Raw genomic sequence first — 21,643 nt, forward strand, 5'->3', positions numbered from 1 at the left:
AGCATCTGACACAGTTTATTGTACATTACTGTTAATCCTTCTCACGACTGTGAATCTTGTCTCACAGTTTCTGCCTCAGTCGAGTGTACATCACGTTAAACATTCTCCCCAACATTCTCCTTTTTTTCTAACTCTGTCTTGCATGTGAACTGATAACAGGAATAGGTCTATTCTTGAGTATGTTTTATGTCTACCCGAATAATATGAATATTCCTTTTCCTTTGGGTGTTGTTTCCTCCATATGTCCAAAAATTGCATTTCTTGCATCGATTTAATTATAAATTTGGTTACTTTGTTCTTTCTGTTAATTTTTTTCCCAGTTTTATCCATGTTTGAATCCAAATTAAGGTTGAAATCCCCTTCTATTAGTATGTTCCCTTGCGTGTCTGCTATCTTCAAAAAAATATCTTGCATAAATTTTTGATCTTCTTCGTTAGGTGAATATAGATTGAGTAAATTCCAAAACTCCGAATATATCCGACATTTTATCAGTACATATCTCCCTGCTGGATCTATTATTTCCTTTTCTATTTTAATTGGTACATTTTTACTGATTAATATAGCTACTCCTCTAGCTTTTGAATTATATGACATTGCTGTTACATGTCCTACCCAATCTCTCTTTAATTTCTTGTGCTCCATTTCAGTTAAGTGTGTTTCTTGCACGAATGCTATATCAATTTTTTTCTTTTTTCAGTAAATTTAGTAGTTTCTTCCTTTTGATTTGGTTATGTTTTCCGTTAATATTTAAAGTCATATAGTTCAACATAGCCATTTCATACTTTGTTTATCTTCCCTTTCCATTTCCTCATAATCACCTTTCCTTCTTATCCATTTCTGCTTTCTTTTTTTGAACACTTTATAAGACAACATTTCTAAAACATCAAACATTTCCCTTATTCTCCTATCTAAAATTTCTTTAACCCCACTATCCCCTCCCCTTCTTGAGTTGCCCTTTATCCCTAGTCGGGCAACCACATCTCCCCTCTCCATTTGGATTTGCGAATTCAATCGCAAGCGTCAACTGATTTCGCAGTGACCGTATCTCCTCCCCACCCAGCCCCCCCCCAGAAAAGATTTCAATTTTCATATATAACCTTACTTCCTCTCTTCCCTTTCATTCCTTTATTAATTCTTATCTATACTCTATATATTCTCCTTTAAATATGGATACACTCATGTACACACGTATATACATACACACACATATATATATGTTTATCGTACATTACTGTTAAACATTCTCCCCACTATGAACCTGGTGTCACAGCATCTGACACAGTTTATTGTACATTACTGTTAAACCTTCTCACGACTGTGAATCTTGTCTCACAGTTTTTGCCTCAGTCGAGTGTACATCACGTTAAACATTCCCCCCAATGTGAACCATTTGTTTCTGTTTCTGCCACAGTTTATCGTACATCACAGTTAAACCTTCTCCTGACTGTGAACTCGGTTTTACTTTATCTCCAACAGTTTACCGTATACCACCGTTAAACCTTCTCCCAATGTGAAAGTGGTTTTCACAGTATCTGACACAGTTTATAGAACATCACTGTTAAACCTTCTCATGACTGTGAATCCTGTCTCACAGTTTCTGCCTCAGTCAAGTGTACATCAACATTAAACTTTCTCCTCACTGTGAACCTGGTGTTACTTTCTTTCTTTGGCTTGGCTTCGCAGATGAAGATTTATGGAGGGGTAAATTCCACGTCAGCTGCAAGCTCGTTGGTGATTGACAAGTCCGATGCAGGACAGGCAGGCACGGTTGCAGCGGTTGCAAGGGAAAATTGGTTGGTTGGGGTTTGGTATTTCCTCCTTTGTTTTTTGTCAGTGAGGTGGGCTCTGCGGTCTTATTCAAAGGAGGTTGCTGCCCGCTGAACTGTGAGGCACCAAGATGCACGGTTGGAGGCAATATCAGCCCACTGGTGGTGGTCAATGTGGCGGGAACCAAGAGATTTATTTAAGCAGTCCTTGTACCTCTTCTTTGGTGCACCTCTGTCTCAGTGCCCAGTGGAGAGCTCGCCATATAACACGAGCTTGGGAAGGCGATGGTCCTGCATTCTGGAGACATGACCCACCCAGTGCAGTTGGGTCTTCAGCAGCGTGGATTCGATGCTTGCAGACTCTGCCAGATCGAGTAATTCGATATTGGTGATGAAGTCACTCCAATGAATGTTGAGGATGGAGCGGAGACAGCGCTGATGGAAGCGTTCTAGGAGCCGTGGGTGATGCCGGTAGAGTACCCATGAATTGGAGCCGAACAGGAGCATGTGTATGACAACGGCTCTGTACACGCTGATCTTTGTGTGTTTCTTCAGATGGTTGTTTTTCCAGACTCTTTTGTGTAGTCTTCCAAAGGTGCTATTTGCCTTGGCAAGTCTGTTGTCTATCTCGTTGTCGATCCTTGCATCAGATGAAATGGTGCAGCCGAGGTAGGTAAACTGGTTGAACGTTTTGAGTTCTGTGTGCCCAATGGAGATGTGGGGGGGGGGGTGGGGGGCTGGTAGCCATGGTGGAGATCTGGCTGATGGAGGACCTCAGTTTTCTTCAGGCTGACTTCCAGGCCAAACATTTTGGCAGTTTCCGTAAAACAGGACGTCAAGCGCTGAAGAGCTGGCTCTGAATGGGCAACTAAAGCGGCATTATCTGCAAAGAGTAGTTCACGGACAAGTTGCTTTTGTGTCTTGGTGTGAGCTTTCAGGTTCCTCAGATTGAAGAGACTGCCATCCGTGCGGTACCGGATGTAAACAGCGTCTTCATTGTTGAAGTCTTTCATGGCTTCTTTCAGCATCATGCTGAAGAAGATAGTAAAGATGATTTAACGGTGATGTACGGTAAATTGAGATAGATACTGTGACACCTGGTGCACATTGGGGAATAAGGTTTAATAGTGATGTACGGTAGACTGAGGCAGATAATGTGACACTGCGACACTGGTGTTACAGTACCTACCTAAGTCAACTGTTCATCACCATTAAACATTCTCCCCACTGTAAACCTGGTGTCACAGTATTTGACACAGTTTATCGTACATTACTGTTAAACATTCTCACCAATGTGAACCTGGTGTCATAGTATCTGACACAGTTTATCGTACATTAGGTTAAACCTTCTCCCCCCTGTGAACCTGGTGTTACAGTACCTACCATAGTTCATTGAACCTCACTATTAAACTGTCTCACTAATGTGTATCCGGTTTCACAGTATCCATCACAGTCCACCGTACATCTCCGTTAAACCTTCTCACTACTGTGAACTCATTGTCACAATATCTGCCATATCTACCGTACATTAAGTTAAACGTTCTCCCCAATGTGAACCATTTGTCACTGCTTCTGCCATAGTTTATCGTACATCACAGTTAAACCTTTTCACTGCTGTGAACCCATTGTCTCAGTATCTATCTCATTATCATTAAACCTTCTCCCGACTGTGAACCTGGTGTCACATTATCTGACACAGTTTATCGTACATTAGTGTTAAACCTTCTCACTGCTGTTAACCCAGTGTCACAGTGTTTGTGACAGTTTTTCGTACATCTCCGTGAAACATTCTCCCCACTGTGAAGCTGGGGTCAGGTTACCTGCCTCAGACTGCCAGATACAGCACCGATTGCTCTCAGCCAAAGGTGCTGTAGTTGAGTCCGTGTGGCCAGAGGTGTCTGCTCAAGAAGGCCAGGGGCTGCCATTGCCCTTCAATGAATTGCTCCATTGCGCCCCCTACTGCTGTGCTGGAAGCACCTACTGTGAGAGTGGTGGGTGTCTCTGGCCTGGTGTCTACCAGAAGGATTGTGTTGGCCAGTGCATCCTTGGCCCTCTGGAACACCTCCAAATCCTCATTGTCCCAGGTAATGTCTTTACCTTTCTCCGCATGATATGGGCCACTACTGGTATGAATTGGTTATAAAAATTAATTGTACTGGTGAATTTATGGTGTGTTTGGGTAAGCACTGAACAGCCTCTACCTTTTCAAGCAGGGGCTTAGTTCCGTGCCGGTTGATTTGATGCCGCAGCAAGTCAAACATTTCCAGCCTGAACTGGCACTAAGTAAGGTTTATAGTAAGTCCAAATTCCTGCAGCCGGGCGCACAGTTGCCTTAGGTGGTCTCTGTTTAGCTTCATTGCCACCAGCTTGATATCTTGTGGTTACTGCCACCCTCTGCTGTTGGAGAATATATTTCTTGGTCTCAGCCCCTCAATGTGACTAAGAGCCCCTTAAATGCCCCTAATGTTTTGGCCTTCACTCCTGGCAAGGCATTCCTGGCACCCACAACTCTGTGTAAAAACAAGTACCTCTCATATTGCCCTAATCCTTCCTCCCTTTGCTTTTGTCAGATGCCTTCTAGTGTTTGCAACTCCCATTTGGGTTCCAGGCAGACCGAAGGACATCTTACACTGAGTTTCTGGTTTTCCAGCAGTTCTGGATGTCTGTCTCTGGATGCTCTGCTCCGTGGACCACCCCGCAGTATCCCATCAAGTCCTGGAGTTTCTGTGTCAGCAATGCTCTGCTCACCACTGCCTGACAGCCTTGTGGTCAAAAGTGTTTGTCTATGAAACCATTTCCAGGAAGGTAATGGGGCAAAGTCCTGCTGACTGGGTCATTGAGGGGCACCACAGCCAGACCAATCTTTTGCAATACCTGAGCCAGGTAGAATCTCAGCACATAGCGCCATTTGGTGCCCTTGCACTTTGGTTTCACGCACAGCCACACACAATGATGCCCATGCTGGTTACACCCTTGCCCCCAGTGATTGACCACGTACGTGGTCCTTCTCCAGACTCTATCCATTTTGGAACCCGCATGAATAGGGAAACTGTTTTGGGAATTGCCAGGGTGGAGGTGTGGGGATGGGCCACACCTGCCCCACGTGCAGCAGTACCGAGAGTTCCTTGCACTTGCAACTGATGATCAGATTTTATCCGATTGACCCCTGATTGCATCTCTGTGTTTCTCCCTGTTTCCTGGAGCTGGGGGATTCAGTACTGCTCCCCATCTCCTTGAGTTGGTGCTTTGTTCTCCACCAGCCCCACAAGACAACCAAGACCTTTGGATGGAGGGCAGAAGTGCAGAGAGATCAGTGAAAACACGGGTAGGGGTCCATCCAGGTGCCTGATAACAGGAGGAATCCAAGGGGGAAGGAGGATGCAGGACATTCATTAGCAGGACATTGCGAGAGAGTGGATTCCTCGAACTCTTGAGGGGAGAAGGTGCTGATCGATCCATCGGTTTAGGTGGGGCAGGGTATAGACATGGCAGCTGAATGGAATTGTCAGCGGGATACTGAGACTTGGGAGAGGAGGGGAAGGAGGGTGCAGTAGTGTTCTGACGAGAGAGTGCTGAGGGAGAGGCAACATGGGTGGAACCTCAAGGTAAGGGACCCCTGATTGTTTGCAGGGATGGGATTTGTAAATAGACTCATAGATATCCAGCACAGAGCATCTTTGTCCCCCTGCCATCAGGAAGGAGATATGGAGGTATAAAAGCCAGGCAGCTTCTTCCCACAGGCCATGAGATTGACAAGGCAACATGAGCTGGCTGGGAGCAAAGAATGAAAAGGGGGAGAGGAATATGGACTGATTACAACAGCTCAGCCAGCAGGAGAGAGGGGCCAAAGGGCCTGTTTCTGTGTTGTCTATCTGGACCAGCCTTTTGAGTTCAAGCTTTAAAAAACCCAACCATTTTTTAATTTAATAATAACGGTACAGAATGAATCAAGAGACAAGATGTCTGTCCAGCAGCGAGCATCGAAGGCACTTCCTGAAACTGAGGCTCTGTTACCACAGGGAGGTTCTGGCCGGAATGAGGTCCGACCTGCTTGAAGGAGGAGAGGAGAAGCAGGGATAATGTAGGGGAATGGGTGGGGAAGGGAGGGGGTAGAGATACCTTCCTCCATTCACCTCCCCTTTCCTCCACCCCGTTCCCTGTCCTGGGTAAACTTGTACCTCTCACTTTGTTCATTTTAGATTGGTCACAGTGTTCGAGCTACCAAAAGAAAATAGACACCCACACCGAGAGCAGTTCAGTTTAAACAAATTTTTATTACAAATTCAAAAGCTGATTTCAAACTACAATATGCAAGCCCTTCCCAATTATACTTATCAACGCCTGGACTGGCCCCAAGTGCCAAAGCAAGGCAATGACTGCACACTTGTAATAGGTTGTCGGGGCGCCAGTAGCAGCTTTTCCACCTCCCTCGACCGGGACATTAGCTGGACTCTAGAAGTTCTTCTTGCTGAAAGATGTTGCCACCTCTCGGAGAGTCTCAAACTTCAGCAGCGGGACCATGGCTTATATTACCCAAAAACTGCTTAACCAAGCATCTATTCCCAGCACAGTAAGAAAGATAAGCGAGCAAGCTAGCATGTTAGGCTTCTAACATAATTTTCAGCTTATCACTTTGAATACAATGGTTATTTTGCATCAAGGCTAGGCCTCTGACAGTCTGTGACCAAAACAAGCAGGAAGATTAAATGTTCTTGGTACACAGATGTCCTTTTGTCAGATAACTGCATCTCTGGCCCCTCGGTGGAATTTAGCTTAAGTCTGCAGATACTAAAAAAAACAAGCAGGTTCTCAGCCTTGCAGAAGCAAAGGTTGCAAAAGTAAAAAAAAACACGGTTTAAATCTTCCATTACATTCCCCTCCCCATTTCCTTCCCCCGCTCGCCTCCCGGTTCCCCTCCCCCTTCCCATTCCCCTACTCCTAACTCTAACCCCTAACAAACCCTAACCTTAACACTACCAATACCCCCATCAATAATCCACGTCCCCTAACTCTACCCCTATCCCATCCCCTAACTCTATCTCTACCCCTACGCCGACCCTAACCCCAACACAAATACTACCCATCTTCCTCTAACCCAAACACTCACCCCACCTCTATCTCCTACTCCTACCCCCTTCCACTAAACCTAATACAAACCCACTTCCCCAAACTCTAAACCTAACCCTAAACCTAGACCTAATTCTAGCCCATGTCTCTTAACCCTAACCTTGATGTTATCTCTATCCCGGCCCTAACCCTTACTCTCACCCAACCCAAGCCTAAACCCTACCCCTATCCCCTACCCCAAACCATACCCCTTACCCCTATCCCATACCCATACCCCCAAGCCTACCCCTTTCTCACCCCGCTTCCATTACCCCCTTTCTCCAATCCCCCTTCCCCTACCACTCCTTCCCCTAGGTTAGGGTAGGACGGGGAAAGGGGGAGGGGGAAGGGGAGGTGAAGGGAGGAGGGCTGGGGTTAGGGCATAGGTGTGAGGGAAGGGGGTTGGGATGGAGGAGGTGTAGGGGAGAAAGGGGGCGTGGAAGATGCAGGGAATTGGGTTGGCAGGGCCAGAAGGAGAAGAAGGGGAGAGATTCAGCCCATCATGATGTTGTCCGTCCTCTGTTCAGCTGAAATGCGAGGTTCTTCTGGACTCATGTCTTGTCTCTGAGATCGCTCCTTCTCCTGGGAAGAGAAATACGAGTGATAGAGATGCTGTCTCCGAGGCCTGATCATAATGATTTTGGAGGGTCCCAACTCTTCCCCCATCACCCCCCTCCCTACCCCTTCACACTAGGGCTTTTCCACTTCCTCTGCTTTACCTGAGGAAGTGTGTTTTTGAGAAAAGCACAATCTATCTGTGCAGAGCTCAGAGCACCGTGTCCCCATCAGGCAACACCCTGGTTCACCACTACATGGCAGCAAGATTCTGGACAAATCATGGATGGATCAGTCGAGTCCCTTCAGCTGACCCATCTGAACCAACCCCACAACAATATTACCCTTCCCTCCCTCACACCAGTACCCTCTGTTTTTCTTTTATTCCTGTCCCCATATTAAAATGTTTTATATGCCTTTTTTGGACCAGCCTCCTTTAAATCAAATATTATAACAATTAATATCAAATCACAATGTTACAGTGTTTACAAATATATGTTGATAACATATAAAAAAGAAACGAAAGGAAAAGAAACTAAGATACGACTGTCGTGGTGGCTACTCTGTTTCTGAATGACCTCACAACCAGACGGGTTGAGTTCAGTGAGCAAAAACTCCTTTATTCAGGTCTGCCTGGCTGGTCTTATGCTCCCATCCCGGACCTGGCTGAGAAGCACAACAGGGGCCCTGACGTCGTTGGGGGGTCACGTGGGCCGCAGGTTGCGGGCTTCTGAGTCTGGTGCCGAGGTCGGGGAGAATCCCCTGACAGTGCCATTTTGGCTGGCTGCCCCGCCATGTGCGTGACATGAGGGACTAGATCGCCTGCCTCATGGCTTGCCGCCACACAGCCCCCCCAGAACCAGCACCAATGGTCTTTTTTGCCGGGCAGCCTCGCTTCTTGGGTTGAGCCGTGACCACTGGCTCGTTAGGTCGAGGTGTGCTGTCTTTAATCTGTTCACAGTAAACAGTTCCCTCTTACCACTGATGTCTGGTGTGAAGGTGGATCCCGAATGCTGGATGACTCTGTACGGCCCTTCATATGGTCTTTGAAGGAGTGCTGTGGAAGGGCCTCATCTGATAAATACATCCTCTGCGGAATACAGCTCACTGAGGATGTAAGAGGCCTGTGTGCCAGGTCTGGGCGGTGATGGGGGTGTGAAGGAGTCCAACTGGGCCCGGAGGCGGAGAAGTAAACTGTGCGGTGACTGTTGCAGGTTGTGAGGTTCATTGATAAACTCACCAGGCAGGGCTAGTGGTTTACCGTAGACCAGATCAGCAGATGACATCTGCAGGTCTTCTTTGGGTGTCGAGCAGATTCCCAGGAGTACACAAGGCAGCTCATCCACCGAGTTGGGGCCGGTGAGGCAGGCCATAAGTGCCGACTTAAGGTGGCAATGCAATCGTTCGACCAGTCCATTGGCAAGTGGGTGATAGGCCGTTGTGTGATGCAGCCCAATTCCCAGTCTGTTGGTGAGCTGTGCCCAGAGTGCAGAGGTGAACTGTGTGCCACATTCGCTGGTGAGGTGGGCCAGGACGCCGAACCAGGTAACCCAACCGGCCAAAAGTGCTTGGGAGTAGGAGTCCGTAGAGGCATCTGGCTTCAAGATCACCTCAGGCCAACGAGTGGTGCAGTCTACCACTGTGAAAAGGTAACAGTTACTTCAGGAAACGGGTAAGGGGCTGGCAATGTCCACATGTATGTGGCTGAAACGTTCTCGGACGTGTTCAAAATCCTGCACGGGCATTCTGGTGTGGCTGTGTGCCTTGGAAAGCTGGCAATGGGTGCAGGTTCAGGCCCAGTCCACAATCTCCTTTCGAAGCCCGTGCCAGACGAAGTATTCTGCCACCATATGAACCTTGGACCAGATGGAAGGGTGGAAAAGGTCATGGATATGGTGAAGATTTGCCTGCGCCACTGCTGGGGAACCACTGGATGCAGGGTACTCATCACTGAGAGGATTCGGGAGGATCTGGAACCGCAGGCCCAAGATGGCAGTCCTGAAGGCCTGCATCTCCTCGTCGGACTTCTGATCCGGGCCAAGCTGGTCGTAGTCTAGGCTGGGTATTAGCGAGCAAATGGCCGGTTGGGAGAGCGCTTCAGTGACCACATTGTCTTTCCCTGCCTTGTGCTGAATGTGGGTGGTGAACTCCGATACAAAGGACAGGTGACGGTGTAAGTGGGCCGACCAGGGATATCTAGCTATAGTGAGAGCCTGAGTGAGGGGTTTGTGGTCGGTATAAATGGTGAAAGGCTTTCTGGGAGGGGAAATGAGGCACAGAAAGGTACATGCCCAGCCACTCATGGTTGAAAGCACTATACTTGCGGTCTGGCGGATGAAGAAGTTGGCTAAAGAATTCCAGTGGTTTCCACTGTCCATTAACCTGCTGCTCCAAGACAGCACCAATGGCAGTGGCAGAGGCATCGATGGAGGGCACCATTGGAAGGTCGGTGCATGGGTGGAGGAGCAGGGTAGCCTTCACGAGGGCAACCTTCGTGGCTTTGAATGCCCTAGAGTCCAGGTGTGTATCTTGTCCTTGGCGAAGAGTGGCTGCATGATGTGTGCAGCTCCTGGAATGAATCGGTTATAGAAGTTGACCATACCTGCGAACTCTTGTAGCCCCTTGAGGTTGTCCGGGCAAGGACAATCACTGATTGCAGTGACCTTCATAGCAGCTGGTGTAGCTCCTTCGGCCATGATGATGTGGGCCAGAAACTGCATGGACTCTTTCCGGAACTGGCATTTGGCAGGTTGATTGATAGGCCAGATTCGGCCAGTCGGGAGAAGAGGGTGTGCAGGTGAGACTTGATTTGTGCTCAGTCTCTGCTGGCGACAAGAATGTCATCCAGATAAATGAACATGAAATTCAAATCGCTGCGCACCATATTCATGACGTGCTGGAAGGTCTGGGTGATGTTCTTGAGCTCGAAAGGCATGCGTAGAAATTTAAACTAGCTGAAGGGGGATGTCCTCAGGCTACGATGGGATTTGATGAGACCTTGGAGAATAAGCTCGCGCCATGCAGATTGGCCGTAAAATCCTGAATGAGAAGGATGGGGTAATGGTCAGGTACTGTCGTGTCATTAAGCCATCGATAATCTCTGTAAGGGTGCCAGCCACCGGAGGCTCTGGACCAGGTGGAGTGGCGAGGCCCCAGTTCCTGTAGATGCGAGAACTCCTCTTTAGCTATCTGGAGCTTATCCGGCAGGTTTAACAGTAATGTACAATAAGCTGTATCAGATACTATGACACAAGGTTCACAATCAGGAGAATATTTAACAGTGATATACGTTAGACTTTGGCAGATACTGTGACATCATGTTCACAGCAGGAAGAAGGTGTAACAGTAATGCATGATAAGCTATGGTAGATACCGTGATACCAGGTACACAGTTAGAAGAAGGTTTTAAGGTGATGAAATATTAACTGTGGCAGATAAAGTGACACCAAGTTCACATTGGGGAAAAGTTTATGGTGATGTATGGAAGACTGACGCAGATACGGTGACACCACATTCACAATGAGGAGAAGGTATATCAGTGATGTACAATAAACTGTGGAATATACTGTGACTCCAAGTTTACAGTGGGGAGAAGGTTGAACTCTGATTTACGATAAACGATGGGAAAAACTGTGAAAAATGGGTCAACGTGGGGAGAATGTTTAATGGTGATGTACAGTCGACATTGGCAGATACTGTGACACCATGTTCACAGTATTGAGAAGGGTTAACAGAGATGTGCGGAAGAATAAGGCAGATTATATGACTCCTGGTTTACAGTGGTGAGAAGGTTTTAAAATGAAGTACAATAAACCGTGGCAGATACTGTGAAATCTGGTTCACAATGGGGAGGGGGTTAATGGTGATGTACGGGAGACTACATAGATACGTTGATACTGGGCTCAGAGTGGGAAAAGAAGGTTTATTGGTGATGTATGGGAAACTGAGGCAGTTACTGTGACACTGGGTTCATAGTGGGGAAAATGTTTAACAGAGCTGTACGATAACCTTTGGCGAACACAGTGACACCAGGTACACATGGGGGAAAATGCTTAACGGTGATGTACAATAAATTGTGGATGATACAATAACACCAGGCTCACATTGGGAAGAAGGTTTACTGATGATGTACGGTAGACTTTGGCAGACTCTGTAACACCAAGTTCACAGTAGTGAGAAGGTATAATAGTGATTTACGATAAACTATGGCAGATACAGTAAAAACGGTCTCACACTGGGGAGAAGGTTTAATGGTGATGTGTTGTAAACTTAGGCTGATACTTTAACACCAAGTTAACAGGGGGAGAATGTTTAATGTTGATTAAAGGTAGACTGAGGCAGAAACTGAGAGACAGCATTCACAGTAATGTGAAGATTTAACAGTGATTTACTATAAACTGTGTCAGATACTGTGACAAGATGGCGCAGAGGGTAGACGTGTGGTTCCACCCTTCCCTAGTTAGACTATTAAATGCTCAATTGTAAAAGTTGTAAAAGTGATTAAAAATACTGTTTATAGACTTTTGAATAGTGGAGGATTGAAATAGCTGCAAAAAGTGAAAACTCAGTTACAGAAGAAATTACCTTACAAAAGTGTTGAAGAATCGAGGCCAAGTTCAAGTTGAAGCCATGGAGTCGTTGACTGGAGTCCCCAAACCACAGAAGACTCCTGCCTGGCTTAGTATTACAGCACCGCCATCTTGTGAAATCGCAAGATGGTGCAGGCTCAGCGATGACTTTGGCCGGTTTCAACTCATACACTCGTTAACTCGGGCACGAGGGCGGGCCAGCTGAGTGAAGACAGGCCTGCGTGCCTGCAGCATTGCCTGGTGGTCCGGGGGTGCGCAGTGTAGCGTCGGAAGATGCACCTGCGCGGTGGGTGGCCCGACCAGGCATGCGCCATGCGTCGAGGGTCCACGAACCTTTGGAGAAGGTGTGGGCTATGGGGGAGCCCCTGCGATGGCCAGGTGACGAGGTAGGCATGCTGTTGTCGGGTGTCCAGACCCGCAGCCGCACTGGAAGAGGACCTACGGCTTTGGAGGAAGAAGAGAGCTCAACTTCATTAGAGTTTGAAGAACTGGGGACTGAGGCAAAAGTCGGTCAGCCTCAAAGTGAGGTGATGGATCCTGGACTGGATTCTGTGTTTCCAATTCTGGAAGGGATTGCTCAGCTCATGGAAGATATGGCAAATATATCAATGCAGATGACTCATCAGATGAGTTAAGGATTTTCAGAAATGAAAACTAAAATGAACACTGTGTGTGAAGAAATAACTTTTCTGAAGCAAGATATTAATGTAGTTAAGAATGATGTTACGAGATGGACACGATCAGTGGATACTGTGCAAAATCATTTTAAAAAGATTGAGGAGGCTTTCTTGAATGCAAGAATCAAGTGGAGCGTAATAGAGAAAAAATGGAAATAGTGGAAGATCCTTTTGTGGATTGGGGGATTCAGAAGAAGGAATTATTGAAGAAGTTTGACTCATTAGAAAACCAAAGTCGTAGAAATAATGTTAAGATAGTAGGTCTTCCGGAAGATATGGAAGGTTCGGATCCGGTGAAGGTTTTGAAGAAATGATTCCCAGAAGTGTTGGGCAGGTAATTCATTCCAGATGGACTGGAATTAGATCGAGCGAACAGAGCGTTAAGGAAGAAACCGTTTCCAGGCCAATTACCACGAGCAGTTTTGATTCGCTGTTTTAAATATCAAGACAGAGAGATGATACTCCAATTGGTGGTGCAGAAAACACGGCAAAATCAGGCTCCACTGATGGTTCAAAATAATAGGGTTTTTTTTAATGCAGATCTGAGTCAAGAAATTATCAGAAGAGACCGAGAATTTAATTCAGCCTAAGAAGTATTGTGGCAAAAGGGATATAAATTTGCTTTTCGTTATCCGGCAGTATTGAAAGATTTTTAAGGGAATTTTTAATCTCAGTTTTTTGAAAATGACCATGATGCTTTAATATTTGCTAATTCATTGCCAGATGTACGATGAAATGGGCGATCGTCACCATTGTCACCGAAGAGAAGGGTCAATGGGAATGGGATTGGAAAATATAGAAAGAATGAAAAAAAGTTGAATTGATGCAAAGTCTTCTCGACATTGAAGATCCGGAACAATAATTGGGACTGGAATCATTGGGTTGAATGTTTTTGTTTCAGTACTTTGTGAAAGTCTGACTGGGGGTGGGTGACACTGAGTCCTTTAGTCACTTGTGGACTTTACCACACCCAGATTTTTAGGGGGCTACTACTTTTGAGTAGCTTGTTTTGGGATTGACTTTTCTCTTTTTTTTGGGAATTTTTAAAATAGGTGGGGATTCGAATACAGCGAGACTTAGAAGGGGAGTATTATTTTATAGTAGGATTCACATTGGTGAGAAGGTTTAACAGTGATATACTATGAACTGTGTCAGATACTGTGACACCAGGTTCACAGGGGGATCAGATTTAACGGTGATGTAGGGAAATAATGTGACACCAGATGCACAGTGGGGATAAGGTTAAATGGTGATGTACTGTAGTCTGATGCAGATACAGTGACACCAGGTTCAGAGTTGTAGAGGGTTTAACGATGATGTACAGACGAGTCCACGCTGCTGAAGATCCAGCTGCGCTGGATGGGTCACGTCTCCAGAATGGAGGACCATCGCCTTCCCAAGATCGTGTTATATGGCGAGCTCTCCACTGGCCACCGTGACAGAGGTGCACCAAAGAAGGGGTACAAGGACTGCCTAAAGAAATCTCTTGGTGCCTGCCACATTGACCACCGCCAGTGGGATGATATCGCCTCAAACCGTGCATCTTGGCGCCTCACAGTTTGACGGGCAGCAACCTCCTTTGAAGAAGACCGCAGAGCCTACCTCACTGACAAAAGGCAAAAGAGGAAAAACCCAACACCCATCCCCAACCAACCAATTTTCCCCTGCAACCGCTGCAATCGTGTCTGCCTGTCCCGCATCGGACTTGTCAGCCACAAACGAGTCTGCAGCTGACGTGGACTTTTTACCCCCTCCATAAATCTTCGTCCGCGAAGCCAAGCCAAAGAAGAAAGAAAGACAGTAGACTGAGACAGATACTGTGACACTGGGTTCACAGCAATGAGAATGTTGAATAGTATTGTCGATAAACTGTGTCAGATACTGTGACACTAGGTTCACAGTGGGGAGAAAGTTTAACAGTCATGTACAGTAGACTGAGGTAGATATTGTGACACCAGGTTCACATGGGAATAAGGTTTAACGGTGATGTATGGTATGTTGAGATAGATAATGTGACACCAGGTGCACAGTGGGGATAAGGTTTAATGGTGATGTACTGTAGACTGAGGCAGATACAGTGACAGCAGGTTCACAGCAGGGAGGAGGTTTTATGGTGATGTAAGGTAGACTTTGGCAGATACTGTGACACCGAGTTTACAGAAGTAAGAAGGTTTAACTGTGATGTACAATAAACTGTGTCAGTTAACGAGACACCAGATTCACAGTGGCAATCAGGTTTAACAGTGATGTATGGAAGGCTGTGGCAGATACTTTGACACATGGTTCACAATGGGGAGAGGTTGATCACTGATGTACGATAAACCGTGGAAGATTCTGTGACAGCAGGTTCACAGTGGGGATCATGTTTTAAGGTGATGTACGGTAGACTGAGGCAGAAACTGTGAGACAGGATTCACATTTGTGAGAAGTTTAACAGTGATGTACTATAAACTGTGTCAGATACTGTGACGCCAGGTGCACAGTGGGTATAAGGTTTAAGGATGATGTATGGTAGACTGAGTCAGATAGTGTTACTCCGGGTTTTCAGTAGTGAGAAGATTTAAAAGTTATGTACAATAAACTGTGGCAGATACTGTGAAAGCAGGTTTACTATGGGAATAAGGTTTAATGGTGATAAAAAAATAAACTGTGGCAGATAAAGTGACAGAAGTTTCACAGTAAGAAGAAGGTTTAATGGTGATGTAAAATAAAATGTGGCAGATAAAGTGACATCAGGTTCACATTGGGGAGAGGCTTAATGGTGATGTACGGAAAACTGAAGCAGATACTGTGACACCGAATTCACAATGGGGAGAAAGTTTATCAGTGATGTACGCTAAACTGTAAAAGATACTGTAACCCCAGGTTCACAGTGGGGAGTAGGTTTAGCAGTGATGTATGATAAATTGTGGAAGATACTGTGACCCCAGGTTCACAGGGGTAATAAGGTTTATCAGTGTTGTACGATAAACTCTGTTAGATACTGTGACCCCAGGTTTAGAGTGCGAAGAATATTGAAGGTGATGTACGGTTAACTTAGACAGATATTTCTAACGCCGGATTCACTGTAGTGAGATGGTTTAACAGTGATGCACAATAAATTCTGGCATATACTTTGACATCAGGTTCATATTGGGGAGAAGGTTTAATGGTGATGTATGGTAGTGAGGCAGATACTGTGACACCAGGCTCATTGTATTGTTCATTTATCTTAATTACAACATCTAATTTTACATGCTTCATTTTTTTTTGAGGCAATTTCTAAACATTCCATGAACTTCAATTCTAATCAGATTTTGTTCACTTAAATCTTTGGCTTGGCTTCGCGGACGAAGATTTATGGAGGGGGTAAAAAGTCCACGTCAGCTGCAGGCTCGTTTGTGGCTGACCAGTCCGATGCGGGACAGGCAGACACGATTGCAGCGGTTGCAAGGGAAAATTGGTTGGTTGGGGTTGGGTGTTGGGTTTTTCCTCCTTTGCCTTTTGTCAGTGAGGTGGGCTCTGCGGTCTTCTTCAAAGGAGGCTGCTGCCCGCCAAACTGTGAGGCGCCAAGATGCACGGTTTGAGGCGTTATCAGCCCACTGGCGGTGGTCAATGTGGCAGGCACCAAGAGATTTCTTTAGGCAGTCCTTGTACCTTTTCTTTGGTGCACCTCTGTCACGGTGGCCAGTGGAGAGCTCGCCATATAATACGATCTTGGGAAGGCGATGGTCCTCCATTCTGGAGACGTGACCCATCCAGCGCAGCTGGATCTTCAGCAGCGTGGACTCGATGCTGTCGACCTCTGCCATCTCGAGTACCTCGACGTTAGGGGTGTGAGCGCTCCAATGGATGTTGAGGATGGAGCGGAGACAACGCTGGTGGAAGCGTTCTAGGAGCCGTAGGTTGTGCCGGTAGAGGACCCATGATTCGGAGCCGAACAGGAGTGTGGGTATGACAACGGCTCTGTATACGCTTATCTTTGTGAGGTTTTTCAGTTGGTTGTTTTTCCAGACTCTTTTGTGTAGTCTTCCAAAGGCGCTATTTGCCTTGGCGAGTCTGTTGTCTATCTCATTGTCGATCCTTGCATCTGATGAAATGGTGCAGCCGAGATAGGTAAACTGGTTGACCGTTTTGAGTTTTGTGTGCCCGATGGAGATGTGGGGGGGCTGGTAGTCATGGTGGGGAGCTGGCTGATGGAGGACCTCAGTTTTCTTCAGGCTGACTTCCAGGCCAAACATTTTGGCAGTTTCCGCAAAGCAGGACGTCAAGCGCTGAAGAGCTGGCTCTGAATGGGCAACTTAAATAGGTCACCACTAAAAGCCCAAATCGTTTGGTCTCTTAAGAATTGCTGCGCAAAATAAAATTTTTACCTGGGTTTGGTTTCAACGGCATTTCAGTCTGCTTCATTATTTTTTCAGTCCCTTGTTTTGTACTTTCTGCTTTGCCCAGCAGATTCGCCTAATGGGCATCCAACTCTTGCCTTGTAACCTTTCTTCCACAACAACTCTTTAGCAGGATTGAATTCCCGTCGTTGGAACATAACTTCTTGACTCAAATCCGCATAGAAGAAAACTCGATTATTTTGAATCATCAAGGGTGATTTTCTCTGTTGTGCATTTCTAATAGCCACTCGTAAAATTATTTCTCTGTCGTAATAATTCAAGCAACGAACCAAAACAGGTCTTGGACTTTGACCTGAAATAGATCTTCTACGCAAGGCTCTGTGAGCACGTTCCACTATTATACCTTCCGGGAAATGTTCTTGACCCAGCACCTGCGGAATCCATTCAGTAAAAAATTTTCTTGGGTCTGGTCCCTCCATACCTTCCGCCAAACCAATAATCTTTATATTGTCCCGTCTGGATTGGTTTTCCAAATAATCAATCTTTTTCACCAAATTTTTATTTTGAGTTTGTAAGTCTTTGACCATTTTGGTCACATCTGAAACAATATCTCGTATTTCGTCTATATCTTCTTCACACGAATTAAATTTATCTCTCACTTCAAGCTTAAAAGCTCCAAACTCAGCCATCTGTTGAGAATGTATTTTCACCAGAGTATTAAACCTAGTACCAAGTTCAGTCATAATCTTGGATAATCCCTGCATTGTATAAGATAATTTAGTTTCAAGATTCACAAAAATCTTTTCAATTGGAAGAGATTTTGGCTCAACAGATTCCTGCTTCTTCTGCATAACCAAAGGATCTTCTGTTCCTTCCTTCATTCTGGTTGCCTTCCTTATAGTATGACTGCGTGTGGAAACCCCAGCCACAGCCTCTCCAGCAATGACTGGAGGACGCTGGCCGGGGTTTTCCCCAGTCCATAATGTGTTAAGTTCTCCCAGTACATCAAGTTGTATAGGTTCTTCTATTTCAAAAGATGCAGTTTGCAGCGCCACCACTACAGTTGACAAATGCCTTTGAGTAACTCTTTCTTCTAAAGGCTGTTTGGCGCCCTCTTTAGGGGGCTCTACCGATGTAACAGAGAGCTCTACATCCGAACACTCTCCCTCTCTCCTGGGATCCATTTCATGCTGAGTCCCGGTGTCTTTCCTGTAGATAGGCTCCAAAACTTGAACTTTTGGAAAATGTAGTTTTTTGATGATCTGTTGTCATTTTTTTTTTGCTCTTTTCCACCAATTGTACCAGCATAAGTTAAATTAACAGCACTGAAATTATCTAAACTTTTAAAGAGTTTTAACGGGCATTTCTAGACAAAACAATAAGATAGAGACAGGAGAGGACGGGAAGGCACGTCTGGTCCTTACGCCATCTTGCCACGCCCCCAAGATTAATGGACTTTTTAAAAAAATCATTTCCACTATTGAAAGAAAACTCCTCAGGGAACACAAGGCTCTTGTTGAACAATTCCTGTTGTGTTCCTCAAAATGGTTTGAATCTTAATTTCAAGCAGAGTTATTTGGTGAGATTGTTGGTCCAGAACAAACCCTGCCCGCACACTCCCTTAAATACCTGCAAAGTCCTGGTTCAGCTCTGCTCCATGCTAAAGCTATCAGAGCTTTTCCAAAGAGATAACAGACTTCAGATGCTGGTATGTTGAGTAAAAAACACCCTAATACTTCACTGAACAACACACCTCTCTCTGAAACAATTGTCGACTCTTTGACTGTACTAGTTGGGGTACAGAAGGATAAGGGCGACCTCAGAGGCATTTCAAATAATGGAAGGCCTGTACAGAATACATATGGCAAAGATGTTTCCCATGGTAGGAGATTCTAGGACAAGCGAGCATAATTTCAGGTTAAAAGGGTGTCAATTTAAAACTGATGTGGAACAAATTATTTTGTCAGTGGGTCATGAATCCGTGGAACTGAGGTAATTGGATTTATTTAAGGCAGAGATTGACAGGTATTTGATTAGTTAAGAAATCAAGGGTTATGGAGAGAGAGCTGGGCAGTGGGGCTGAGTGGAAGAATAGTGGAATAGACTCGAAGGGCCTACTTCTGCTCCTATATCTTGTGATCTATATCCTGCTGGAGACCTAGACAACCTTCCTCTTGTATTCCATTCTTAGAAAACAGTCTGCGTCATGAGTTTATGTCATGTGAAACCATTTCCGATTGAATCCCATGTTACAAGTGACCCACACTCCTCCGGGACATTTGTTCTCATGTTATGCCATTTTAGCCAATTCAATAAGATAGCTAAAGACAGCTGCGTTTGTCTTAATGCAAATTCTACATTGACAGGACTACAGCTTCAACATTTTAAAAATTAGTATTGAGCAGCTCCAATTAGATTTCTTGCTTCTTTTTTTGAAAGGGAAAAAATTGAATCAAATAAAATAGGAGAGAGGAAAAGCAGAAGAATTTATATCCAAGTGGGAATTGAAATTAATGGTTGGTGATAAAGATAAACCATTGTTGAAACATTTGATTAATATATGGAATAAAATGAATGATGAAATTGGTGTAAGTGGATATACAAATTCTCGTCTCTTTTTCGAAGGATCGTTAATTTCTGAATAGCTGGTTTCGTCAGGGGATTATAAATGTTGAAGATTGTTATGAAAGGGGTCAAATAATGTCATTTCAGCAACTGAGAAATAAATATCGTATAACTCATCGCAATCTTTTTTGCTATTTCTAACTAAGTACATATTTGAAGGATAAGTTAGGACCAACCATGTTGTACTAAAATAGAAATTCCTTATAAAGAGGAATTGTTAAAATGTTTACTTCGATAATGTATTCTTTATTACAAGTAGGAACTTTTAAATGAGGAGTTCATAAGTCTAGACAAATGTGGGAAATGGTTTTGAATGTTGTAGTAATGTATGATATAAATTAGTTCAGTATAGTTGTTTTTACATCAGTCATGGAGCAGATGTCAGCAAGGATTTGATCTGAAAGCTACACCTAGAATCAGGTGACTCACGCAGTTGGATATGAAAAGCACTGTAGGAAGCTGATTTGGCAATAGAGATCACTTGATCCAGGGGAGATGTATTAATTCACTTCAACTCAGCAGTCTGGAACTATTGACCAGAGTTCCACACTGCAGCAGTGAGGAAGGAATTCACAACTAGTTTTTCTTCTACAGTTACTTCTTACACTAGAGAAATTGATTAGAATAAAATCAGAATGATCAGATCAATGTTTTAGGTGTGGTGAAGATGTAGCAACTTTCTTGCATTCAACTTATCTTTGTCCTAATGTAAGATCTTTTTAGGGAGAATTATAAATTTTTTGGAACAAGCTACAGGAGATGTTTTTCCGCAAAATCGAACTTTATTTTTATTAGGAAATATTGAAGGAACAAGGCCCAAATTAAATCTATTAGTATATCAACTGAAATTTGTTAAATTAGCCTTAGTGGTGATGAGAAAATGTATTGCACTTACTTGGAAATCAGATATATTTTTAGGGATGCCAAGATGACATGCAAACATTCAAAGTTGTATTCTTTTGGAAAAAATTACATATATCTTGAGAAATATATACTCTATGCTTTTGAAAATTTGGCACATGAATATTCAAATATTAGGCTTCAATTTGTAATAATACCCTTTCCATCCCGCTAGACATGGGAGATTCTCCTCTAAGTTGTAAAATTTTAATTTAGATGTGTTAAATTTCCTCGGCACCGCAAACTCTAGGGAAGCGCAGGACAAGCGCAGGGCACCAGAAAACAAGAAGACCAAACCCCATCAACATCTTAGAAGCAGAAGATTCAATCCACAGGTTAGTGACAATGGAAGCAGACCAGTGAGAGGTTCTGCAGCTGATGGACCTACACAGGTGACAGGCTGTAGGTGACTTGAGGAGAGGAACCCACGCAGGCTGTGGGCTTCTGGATAAAGCAGTGAAGGAACTCACGCCAGGCCGTGGATTCCTAGAGACCGGTTCAAGACTGGCTAAAAGGGTGTCAGACCTGGGATATGAGTAGGTGCTGAAGGGTTCCTAATTATGTCAGAGGTTCAAAACTGGAGCTCGCATTACCAATGGCTTCGATTGGTCTGTGAGCATTGAAAGAGAATCCACAGACCTTTAGTGACTTGGCTCAGGATTCGGGATGGTGGGGGTGGGGGAGAGTGAGTCTCTTTTCCTTCCTTCTCTGACTGCAAGAGGCATTTCAGGCAATTTCTGCCAATGGCGAATCTGTCTGCCTTTCAGCAAGAAAAAAGCAATTTTGTGTGATATGACACATTTTAAATACATGACAGTAAATTGTCTCCTGAAATAGAGAGGTTCAAGTTTCAAACTATTATAAACTCCACTCACCAGAGCTACCTGGATTATACCTCTTCCCACTTATTTTTTTGCAAGGACACCATTGATTTTATCTCAACCCCTCTGCTGCATCTGTCCTGTGACAGATTATTTATATTTTATATTGTATATAGATATGTTTTTGAAGGATAGATTGTAGGAGTCGTGTAGGTCAGAAACAAATACAAACACTTTGCAAAACAGCTCTTACTTAATATGCAAGAGCTTTGCCAAGAG

The sequence above is a fragment of the Narcine bancroftii genome, unplaced genomic scaffold (genome assembly GCF_036971445.1).
Source record: "Narcine bancroftii isolate sNarBan1 unplaced genomic scaffold, sNarBan1.hap1 Scaffold_201, whole genome shotgun sequence".
In the NCBI taxonomy this organism is placed as follows: domain Eukaryota; kingdom Metazoa; phylum Chordata; class Chondrichthyes; order Torpediniformes; family Narcinidae; genus Narcine; species Narcine bancroftii.